Source organism: Pteropus vampyrus, unplaced genomic scaffold (genome assembly GCF_000151845.1).
Source record: "Pteropus vampyrus isolate Shadow unplaced genomic scaffold, Pvam_2.0 Scaffold1, whole genome shotgun sequence".
In the NCBI taxonomy this organism is placed as follows: domain Eukaryota; kingdom Metazoa; phylum Chordata; class Mammalia; order Chiroptera; family Pteropodidae; genus Pteropus; species Pteropus vampyrus.
Window position 1 is genome coordinate 33,530,951 of NW_011888782.1, and position 10,701 is coordinate 33,541,651.

General features: G+C 34.1%; 1 protein-coding gene and 1 pseudogene across 2 annotated transcripts in view; one reads left to right on the forward strand and one right to left on the reverse strand.

Moving 5' to 3' along the window:
• NECTIN3 (nectin cell adhesion molecule 3) overlaps positions 1-9,050 on the reverse strand; it is an 86,616-nt gene extending 77,566 nt beyond the window's left edge. The window contains exon 1 of one of the 2 annotated variants that reach the window (XM_023526588.1): positions 8,990-9,050. The gene's annotated coding sequence lies outside the window, so the exon portion shown is untranslated. The remainder of the gene's footprint in view (positions 1-8,989) is intronic. The other variant, XM_011381701.2, reaches the window with a different exon arrangement.
• On the forward strand, positions 2,931-3,049 carry LOC111736534 (annotated as a pseudogene).
• Positions 9,051-10,701: the final 1,651 nt, after the last annotated feature.

Genomic DNA, 10,701 nt, shown 5'->3' on the forward strand with positions numbered 1-10,701 from the left:
ATTGTTTATATTAGCAACCCAAAATTAAATATTTAAGTATAAATCTAACAAAATATGTATAAGATCTATATGAGGAAAACTGACAACTTATCAAAGAAATCAAAGAACTAAATAAATGTAGATATTCCATGTTCACGGAAAGACTCGATATCTCCCCAACTTGATCTTACAGATTCAATATAATCCCAGTCAAAATATCCACGAGTTACTTTGTGAACAACGACTGATTCTAAAAATGTATATGGAGAAACAAAAGACCCAGAATAGCCAACACAATATCTAAGAAGAAGAACAAAGTCAGAGTACTGACACTACCTGACTTGAAGACCTACTATAAAGCTAAAGTAATCAAGAGAGTGCATCACTAGTTAAAGATTAGACAAAAAGACTGATGAAACAGAGAGCCCAGAAAAAGATTCATATAACAACTATAGTCAATTGATCTTTGACAAAGGAGCAAAGGCAATATAATGGAGCAGAGTCTTTTAAACAAATGATACCATAACAACCAGGCATATGGATGCATAAATATGACAAAGACTTTACACCCTTCATAAAAATTAAAACTGATCACCAATCTAAATGTAAAACACAAAACTATAAAACTCCTAGAAGGTAATATAGGAAAAACTCTAAATGGTCTTGGGTATGGCAATGACTTTTTATATACAACATCAAAGACATGATCCATGAAAGAGACAATGGGTAAGCAGGATAACAATGACATAAAAGTTTCTGCTCTACAAAGGACATATCTAATAAGGACTATTATCCAAAATATAAAAATAATTTTTAAAACTAAACAAGAAAACAGCCAACCTAATTTAGAAAATGGGCCAAAAACCTGAACAGACACTTTACTAAAGAAAATATACAAACAGTAAATAAAGTACCATTACGCACCTATCAGAATGGCCAAAATCCAAACACGGACAACACGAAATCCTGACAAGGATGTGGAATAAAAGGAACTCCCGTTCATTGCTGGTATGAATGAAAATGGTACTGCCACTCCAGAAGACAGTTTGGCGATTTCTTACAACACTAAATATACTTTTATCACAGGACTCATCAATTGCTCTCCTTGGTATTTGCCCAAATGAGTAAAAAACTTAGGTCCACACAGTAACCTGCATACGAATGTTTACAGCAACTTATTCATAATTACCAACACCTGGAAGCAACTCAGGTGTCCTTCCGTAGGTGAACAGATAAATTGTGGTACATCCAAAAGATCAAGTCATGAAAAGACACAAAGAAACCTTAAATGCATACGAAGTTACAAAGGTCAATTGGTAAAGGCAACACATACTGAAAGATTCCAACTATATAATATTCTGGGAAAGACAAAACTAAAAAGCAAAAAGATTAGTGATTGCCAGGGGTTAGAGGAGAGGGAGAAATGAACAGGTGGAACGCAGAATCTTTAGAGCAGTGAAGCTACTCTGTATGATACTATAATGATAGATGCATGTCATTATACATTTAACAAGACCCACAGAATGTACAATACCAAGAGTAAACTGTAAATGTAAACTACGGCTTTTGGGTGATTATGATGTGTCCATGTAGGTTCGCTGATGGTAACAAATGCACTGCTCTGGTAGGGAATGATAATCCTGGCAGAAGAGGGGGAAGTGTGGAGAAAAGAACCAGGGATATATGTGAACTTTTCACTCGGTTTTGCTGTAAACTAAAACTGCTCTAAAAATTTTAAAGTTTATTAAAAATTTTGAAAGGAATACTCATATAATCAAATACTACTCAGCAATAAAAGGAAATAAATTGATACATGCAACAACATGGATGAATTTCAAAATAATTATGCTGAAAGAAGACAGAAAAAGAGAACATAGAGTATGATTCATTTATACAAAACTCTGGAAAATGCAAACTTCTTTATGGTGACAGAAAGGTCAGTGCTTGCTTGGGAGAAGTAGAATAGGAAAGGATAAGACAGACAATTTACGGAAGAAGAAACTCTTGGGGTGATGGATAACATTCGCCATCTTCATTCATTAGTAATGATTTATTAAATCATCTGTTAGCTGTATAATGTTGTTAAAACTTACCAAATTGTACACCTTATACATGTTCAGCTTATACATCATTTGTACCCAGTAAGGCTGTTTATTAAAAAAAGTGAGAACAGGAGAGGGATTGGAGAACATTTAGAATATAGGTAATTTTTAATACGATTTTTACCAGAAAGGCAGGCAAAGAGATCAGACAGCAGCTCAAGAGACACATGATGGGTCAGAGAGAGTATTTTTTTAAATGGGAGATATTATAGCATATTTTTATGCTGATTAAAATGACTGAAAAGAAAAATTTATGCAACAATAGATGGGGCGATTGTTAAAACATCTTTCAGAAGAAACAGTATGGGACGGGATTGGAAGGGATACCACTGACCAGTCACTGTGCAACCACTGTAGCAGAGAGTCTACCTGTATAGACAGACAGGTTGGTAGATATGGTAGTAAAAGTTCTTTTCTAAATACTAGCCTCACCCCTCCGCCCTTATTTGCTAGGCTAGAAAGACCATTCCAGGCTAAGCAAAGATTCAGTAGGAGGCCAAAATACAGAAATAAAATAAGACTGGAGAGATAGCTTAATCCAAAATGGGTAAAGGGTAGTAATCAGAAATGACACAGTAGAGAACTAGAACTAGTCTTTTAATTATCCTCTGGCACAGTGCTCCATCACTTCTTAAAACATCACTGTCCCAGTCGCTAGCCACATGTGGCTATTTAAACCTATTAAACAAAATTTAAAATTCAGGTTTTTAGGTATACTAGCCATATTTCAAGTGCTCAATTGCCCAATGTGGCAAATGACTATAGTCCTGAGAAGTATGGCTTATATTATTTCACTGCACAAAGTTCTAGATAGTATAATTCTAGAACAGAAGTTCAATAAAAGTTAGCTTCTACAGCCATGCTACCCTGAACAAGCCCGATCCCGTCTGATCTCAGAAGCTAAACAGGGTCAGGCCTGGTTAGTACTTGGACGGGAGACTACCTAGGAAGATCAGGTGCTGCAGGCGTAAATAAATAAATAAATAAATAAATAAAAGTTAACTTCTTTTCTAACTATAGGTCTAGCATTTTATACAAAACTAAACAAAAAAAAGCCTCAAAGAGTTAATTTTTAAAAGGTTAGATTTGTATATTTACATATAACCAACACAAAGAATAAAAGGTACAAGAGGTGACAAATTTCTACCACAATATTCCCTATATATTAACATTAAATACAAATTTCATCTCACTATATCATATCATCTCTATTAATCTTTAAGTAGGAATTTCAGCCTTTATAAAATGATCTTTCTAAAATGTCATTTCCACCACCTGGTCTCAATTATCACCTTTTAATTTCAAATAAATAAAATATTTTGATCTAAAGTAAATGAAGGTTCTCTTCAGTTGAATATACTTTATACTTAAAAACACAATTCCTTCATATTTTCAGAACAAAAGCACAAAATCTTACATCAGGTGGAGGAGAATTTACAGGGCACCTATTGAAACTCATTTTACAGTGACAGTGAAGTAATTTGGCCTTATCATATGGCCAGCAGCAAAAGAGACAAGAAGAAGCCTCCTGGCTTTAAAAGGTAATCTTTTCAATTCCATCATGCTTAACACATTATGAAGAAATTCTAAATGTTTCACAGAAAGAACACCTAGAAGGGCTATTAGTGGGGACATTCAAAAGCTCGGTGATTTTCAAAATAAAAGGGTGGAGAGGGACTGTAGTTCTTAAGTCAGCATTATTTCCAACAGAGGTGAAATGCATGGGAGAATGAAATTTCCCAACAATTATTAAGAATTTGCTCTTTTAATTCCCATTTCAACCTGTGAAACTGCCAATTTTTAAACAATGAAACTGTTTAAATGAATTTATGAGTTTTAATCATCATAATAAAATGTATCCCCCAAAATACTATAGTAATTATATTATCTTAGGCTTTACCATTATTCTAGCAGTAAATTTTATAATCAAAGGTAAACAATTTCAACCAACGAAAGTATTTTTTAATCATACTAATGAGTTTATTTCTGATCCTTTAACCTTACTTAAGTGATACAGAAAAAGAGGCCTATGAAAATGTAAATGTTCTCAGATGAAGTAGACATTTTAAAGAACTAGTGCTTTGAAAATACTGATGTAATATCAATTCTTATAAATGATAGCCTTCTATAATGATCTGCATATAAATTCATAAACATATTTATAACGTGCACTAATAATCCCAAAATCTCAAATGTACTGTTTTAAGGAGGCATCTCTAAACAAGTACTTGGTACTTATGGTTCAGTAGTATACTTCTCAGCCCGAAGAATGATACTTAAGATTGTGAATAACAGGGTGGAATAAAAAAGAACTTTGGAGCCAGACTAAACTCGACTCAAGAACACACAGACCTCTAAATTATTACCAGTGTGAACCTGAGTACTTGAAAGTCTGTTTTATCACCTATAAAATGGAACTACTGTCACCTAATTAATAAGGTTTCAGTAAAATTTAACAGAAAAAATTCAAACACAGGAGTGTGCACTTACTAAGCACCCAAGGAAGAATTGCTACAGGAACTGTTTGAGGTCCAGTTAAAGCTAAAGCCTGATTCTTAGTGACACCAATCTACGTGGTTATGATTATTTTTTCCTTCCCAGACATTACTAGTAGAAGAGAGGTAAGTATAAATAATTTGTACAATTGAACTGATTTAGAGTTAAGATTTTGCAAGACTGGGTGTAAGTGAAGAAAAACACTGGGGATCAGACATTACAAGACAAGTTTAGGTTGAAAAAATAAGTGAACTAATATAGACAAAATGTAGTATGTATGGTACATAGTAAGAGTGTAAATATTAAGTTTTATTCACTGAATATTAAAGACTAGGTACTATAAGACAGAAAGTAGTATAGCCTGAGACTTCCAAGAGCTGAGAATCTAGAAAATAAGACATACAAGACTATTAAGGGTAGAGTGACCACATAAATTGCTATCTAAGCCAAAACATTTTTTAGAGCGAAAGAGAAGTGAAGGAGCATTACTGGTATTTATGCCAGAATAACAGTTGTAAACCTAGACATTCCAAGGCAAAATGGACCATATCCTCTGAGAGACACTCTAGTTAAGAGTACAAATGTACAGACTTGGAAGAAGGAAAGAGAAGTGTGAGAAAAGTTCCATCAATAAAAGCAAAGTTCTCCTTCAGCTAAGCCTAAACTAGTGATTCTAATTTTATTTGGGTAAATTTGTGGAAGAATAGTGAAATTTAAGTGGGATCTTAGGCAAGTTGAGTTTTTCAAAGCAGAGAAAAGGCACTGTGGAAAGAACAAAAGTGAAGAGATTCACAGAAACAGAAAATGCAAAAGTAGTTTGAAAGAATTCAGGAAAATCCAAGTACTGGTAATAAAATAACAAAGATGAAGCCAGAAATGCAAATTTCTTATTTTGGTTTGTTTGCACATTCATTTTTTTTTTCACTAACACTTACTTAACACCTACCTAAATTGGCCAGGCTTAATGCTGTGGAGGAAAAGAAGGTATATTTCTTACTTTTCAGGAGCTTAAAGCCTAGCCAAGAAAACTATAAATGGAAAGAGAAAAATAAGAAATATTGTAGAGAAAAAATATAGGAAGCCAAAAAATTAGCAGGAGTATTAAGAAAATTCATCTAGCAGAAGTACACATATTACAGTGTGAAAAAAGAAAGCACAGATGGAAGAAGAGCAATTAGTTGTGAAAATGGGAATGTGACCTTATTTCAAAAAAGGGTCTTTGCAGATAAAATTAAAGATCTTGGAATAAGGACATCCTGGATTATCCAGGTGGGACCTAAATCCAATGACAAGTGTCCTTAAAAGTGACACACAAAGGAAAGACAGAGGAGACGGCCATGTAAAAAAGGCAGAGAATGGAATTATGCACTCACAAGTCAAAGAAGCCACTAGAAGCTGGAAGAATCAAAGAACAGAATCTCCTCTAGAGCTTTCTGAAGGGAATGTGGCCCTGCGGACACCTAGATTTGGGAACTCTGTATTTCAAAACAGTGGGAAAATGAATTTGTTGTTTTAAGCCACCAAGTTTATGGTAATTTATTATGGTGGCCCTAGCAAACTAAACTAATGGAGGAGCTGCACTAAACTAGGCATGAAAGAATAAATCCCTAGAACGAGAGTAATGACAATACAAAAGTCCCAGAATCACTGTGTTAATTTCGAAGAATTTTCCTTCTCTATTCTAAATCTAAAGAAAAATTTTACAGATAAAGACCAAAGAAAAGCACAATTACAACCTCAAAAGGTCTCAAATTCCTCATCTAGAAAAGGAAAAATCTGGACTAGAAAAGTGGTTTCAAATTGTTCTCCAAGTCCAATTCTAATAATGTAACTCAATGAAGGGGTAGGGAGAGTGTACACAAGAGAATTTCAAAGGACAGGGCTTAGAACTTCTACTAGAGAAGCTTCATTTTTGTATGTGTGAAATTGTTGAGGGAAGAAGACAGGAAGAAGGAGGCGGCTAAATATTACCAGACTAGATCTCTAGTCTTTGAGCACTGTTTGGCAATTTGTCCTTTCTCCTGCATCCTGGACAAAAGACGGTCACAGCTAAACCCTAAAATTTTATGCTCTAATCCACTCTACTCTTTCCCACAAAAATTTTCATAAAAATCATCTCAGCAGCAAACATTTGTTATCCTTTGAATCTGGGTAAGTTTGGCAATATAGCAAGTGATCTGAAAAGGGCAGTTTTTAGGTTACTTGTTCCAATGACTCCAAGATGCACATTTTTCCACCTCTCTAAAATTGGGGTACAGGTAGCTTGAACATATGCAAACTTGGTTGCTATTCCTAGTGGCACTGAATGATGATATACAACCCTATGACCTTCATTCAAATCAACAATGGCCATATGTTCCACTAATTCCTTCTGGTAAGATCAGGATAGCACCAGAATAAAAACTTGCAGAATGGATATTAAAGGCTTTTAAGAAAAATCTTAGACATGATGATCTTTTGCATATTAATGAATTAACATAGCAAGCCTAAACTGCTATCCTTGTAAAGGCCTTCTTTCAAGGATGGCCTTTGGCTATTGGTAGGAAACTTAGGTAGATATTGGGAAAGTTCCCACCATTCATTGGTAATAGTGGCTCACTGTGCCTAAACTGTTTGTACAAACCACATGGTTTATGATCAATACCTACTAGAATTTGGGTATATGCTATGCAGAGAATGCCTATATAATCAGCTTCCAATAAAAACCCTGTACCATGAGTCTCTAATGAGCTTCCGTGGTTGGCAACATTTTGCCCATGTTGTTACAAGTCATTCTTGGGGGAATTAAATATGTCTTGTGACTCCACTGGGAGGGGACTCTGAACAATCTAATGCCTAGTTTTCCTTAGACTTTGCCACATGTCCCTTTGCTGACTGTGGGATCTTTCACTGTAATAAATCATAGCCTTGAGTACAAGTCTATGCTGAGTCCTATGAGTCTTTGGAGAAAATTACTCAATATAAGGGTGGTCATGGGGACTGTACAACATATCTTTTAAGAAAGATAGCATCAAAGAGCTCTTCATGGCACAGAGGCAAAAAGCACTACAAAGAAGTAGGACTCTGAATGTGAAAAACAGGAACACCTTACACATTTTTCCACTTATATTTTCCTTTTCATGTACTTGCAAAAGTTATGATGATTTAGAAACACTATGCCTATGACTATAAAACTGATAAGTATGAAATAAAAGTCCAATAAGTATAAAATAAGTTAATAGATATAAAATTAAAATTCTAAGTGATAGGAAAACACTGTCATAGTTTGTGTTTTTCTTCCTTAATGGTTTTCAAAACCATAATGTATCTCTTAATGACCTCTTGTATTTGATAAAATGTGAGTAGCAAAATTTGATTACCTAAAGCAGTAAATAAGCATCTACAGAATACGTCTCACATATAAATCAGAAATAAATGCAAGTTATGACGCTCAGAAAACTGATTAGCAGAGATTTAGAGAATTATGTTTATGTTGCTTCTACATTCCATATACTTTCTAAATATTTAAATTAAAATGTTTTATTTACATGAATCTATTATTCTTAAAAGTTTCTAGTTTTTCATTTCATTTGGCTTAAGAGATACACAAAATACATTATACTTAGCTTCTAATCTTATGCAGAAACTTTAAAGTACCTTTAAACTATAGAGATATATGTGTTATCAATTTACTGCCTCTCGACTCCAAGTGCACCTTCCATATATGCTCTGGGATAAATGAAATTAAGTATTTCTCCTTTAATGCAAACATGGTGTTATGGTTACTCAGGACACATTAGGGATGACACGATAGGGATACTGCATCAGTAAGGAAGAGGTTCTCCTACCATGTCCAATGCAGACCCGGAGTCAGCAGTGTGGATGTGAGAATATCAGGTGGAGCCAGCCCCAGCCATGAGTCCAGAATTCAGTCCCTCTACAACCTTGAAGCCTTGGCCTGGCACTAACCATTCCTCAGTCCTCACAACACAAAAAACAAAGACCCCATGCAGCCCAAATGTTCTTCAAGGTCTATTTTCCCCACTAACACCAGAATTCACCTACATATTCACCCACCTCCTGCAGTCGCAGAAGATAGCTTATTCCTGGTCTAACAATGCCGAACCAGTTCCAACCTCCTCTGCCATTAGGTGGGCTGAACTATACTTTCTCAACAAAGTCTGAATCTCTTCCAAGTTTGTCCTTCCTTGCATACTACATTATTTAAAAAAAGAAAATAATCATACGACCATCTCAAAATTAAGATAAAGCATTTGATAAAAAGCATTTGATAAAAATACCATTCATCACAATTCTAGCAAATTAGGAATAGAAACTCCTAATCTGATTTTTAAAAAGAGTTCTATTAAAGAAAAAAAAAAAAACTACAGCAAACATCATACTTAATTTTGAAATGTGGAACACATTTTTACCTCCGAGATTAGGAATGAGACAACGATGCCTGCGGTCACCACTTTAATTCAACATCATAGTGGAGGTCCTAGCCAGTGCAACAAGCAAAAAGGAAAAGAAAAAAAAAGTATAAGGATTGGAGAGAAATAAGGCTTTCATTATTCACAGATGGCATGACTGTATAGCTGGAAAATCCAAAAGATTCAGCGAAGTACTTGAAATAAATGAGGTTAACAAGGTCTCTGGATATAAGGTCATGGTATCTAAATAAACTATATTTTTATATGCCTGAAAACAATTAGTAATATTTTAAAATGTCATTTACAACAGTAACACCAAAAAACCAAAAACCTGAAATCTATAAACTTAGATTAAATTTAATCTAAAATTATAATTACGTAAGACCTCTAGACACAGAAAACTAGAAAGTTTTATGGAAAGAAGGAAAAGAAAACCTTAGAAAATGGCGAGATAAACCAGGTACATGGAATGGAAGATTCAGCACCATAAAGGCGTCAATTTAGCTCTACATTAATTCATACAGATTTAATGTGTTCGCAATAAAAATCTCAGTCGGATTTTTTGTGGAAATTGATAAAGTGCTACTAAAATTTGTATGGAAAGGTAAAAGGCCAAGAGCAGCCACGATAAACTTGAACAAATAGGTGGACTTAATCTACCGAATATCAGGATATATTATAAATCTATAAAGACACCTTGTGATATTTGTACAAAGATGGTAAAATGGACCCAAAGAAAACAGAAAAAAGTCCCAAAATAAAACACAGGCATATATGGCTCTTAATTTATTATAAAGGCAACATTGCACAGGAGAGGGTCATTTCCATAAATGGTTTTGATCTACCAGATAGTAATGGAATTAAAATTACGAGCCCTACTAAAATAATCAAAAAAATAAAAACTAAATTCTAGATGTATCATACATAGTAAAGGCAAAATAATAAAGCTTATAAAGAAAAAAAGTTTTCATGATGGTGTACAAGAGAAAGATTTTGTAAGCAAGACAAAGAATTAACTGAAAGAAAAAGACTGGTTTTGACTACATGGATAGATATTAAGGAACTTCTATTAATCTACAAACACCATTAAAAGAGTGAAAAGGCCGGCACGGAAGAAGAAATTTGCAACACATATAACTGGCATACCTAGCATATATAAACAACCTCCAAAAATCCATAAAAGTACAAAAAACAATCCAACTGAAAAAAAAAAAAAGAGAAGAGAATTAACAGGCACTTCTCAAGAGCATATTCAAATGAATGAACCATAATCCTTAGAATTCAGCCATGAGGTAAATAGAAATTACACTCACAATGTTATACCATTACATAGTGATCAGAATGGTTAAAAGAACAATACTGATATTATAAAGGGTCAATGAGGATGTACGGCAACTGAAACTCGTATATACTACTGGTAGGAAGTGTAAGTTATTACAAGCGCTTTGGAAAACTTTTCAACAAAAACATACATAAAAGGAACCAGCAATTCCACTACCAAAGGAGAAGTACAATGATGTCCACAGCAGTGAACTATTCATAAAAGCCTCAAAATAAAAACAACCCAAATGCCTACCCAAAATTAAGAAATTAGTCATGGAAGAGAATTTGTTCAGTGGTATAAGGAAAAAGAAAAAGAAAAGAACAAACTACTGCTAATGCAACAACATAGATGAATCTCACAGTATCAACAAATTCTATAAAGTTCAAAA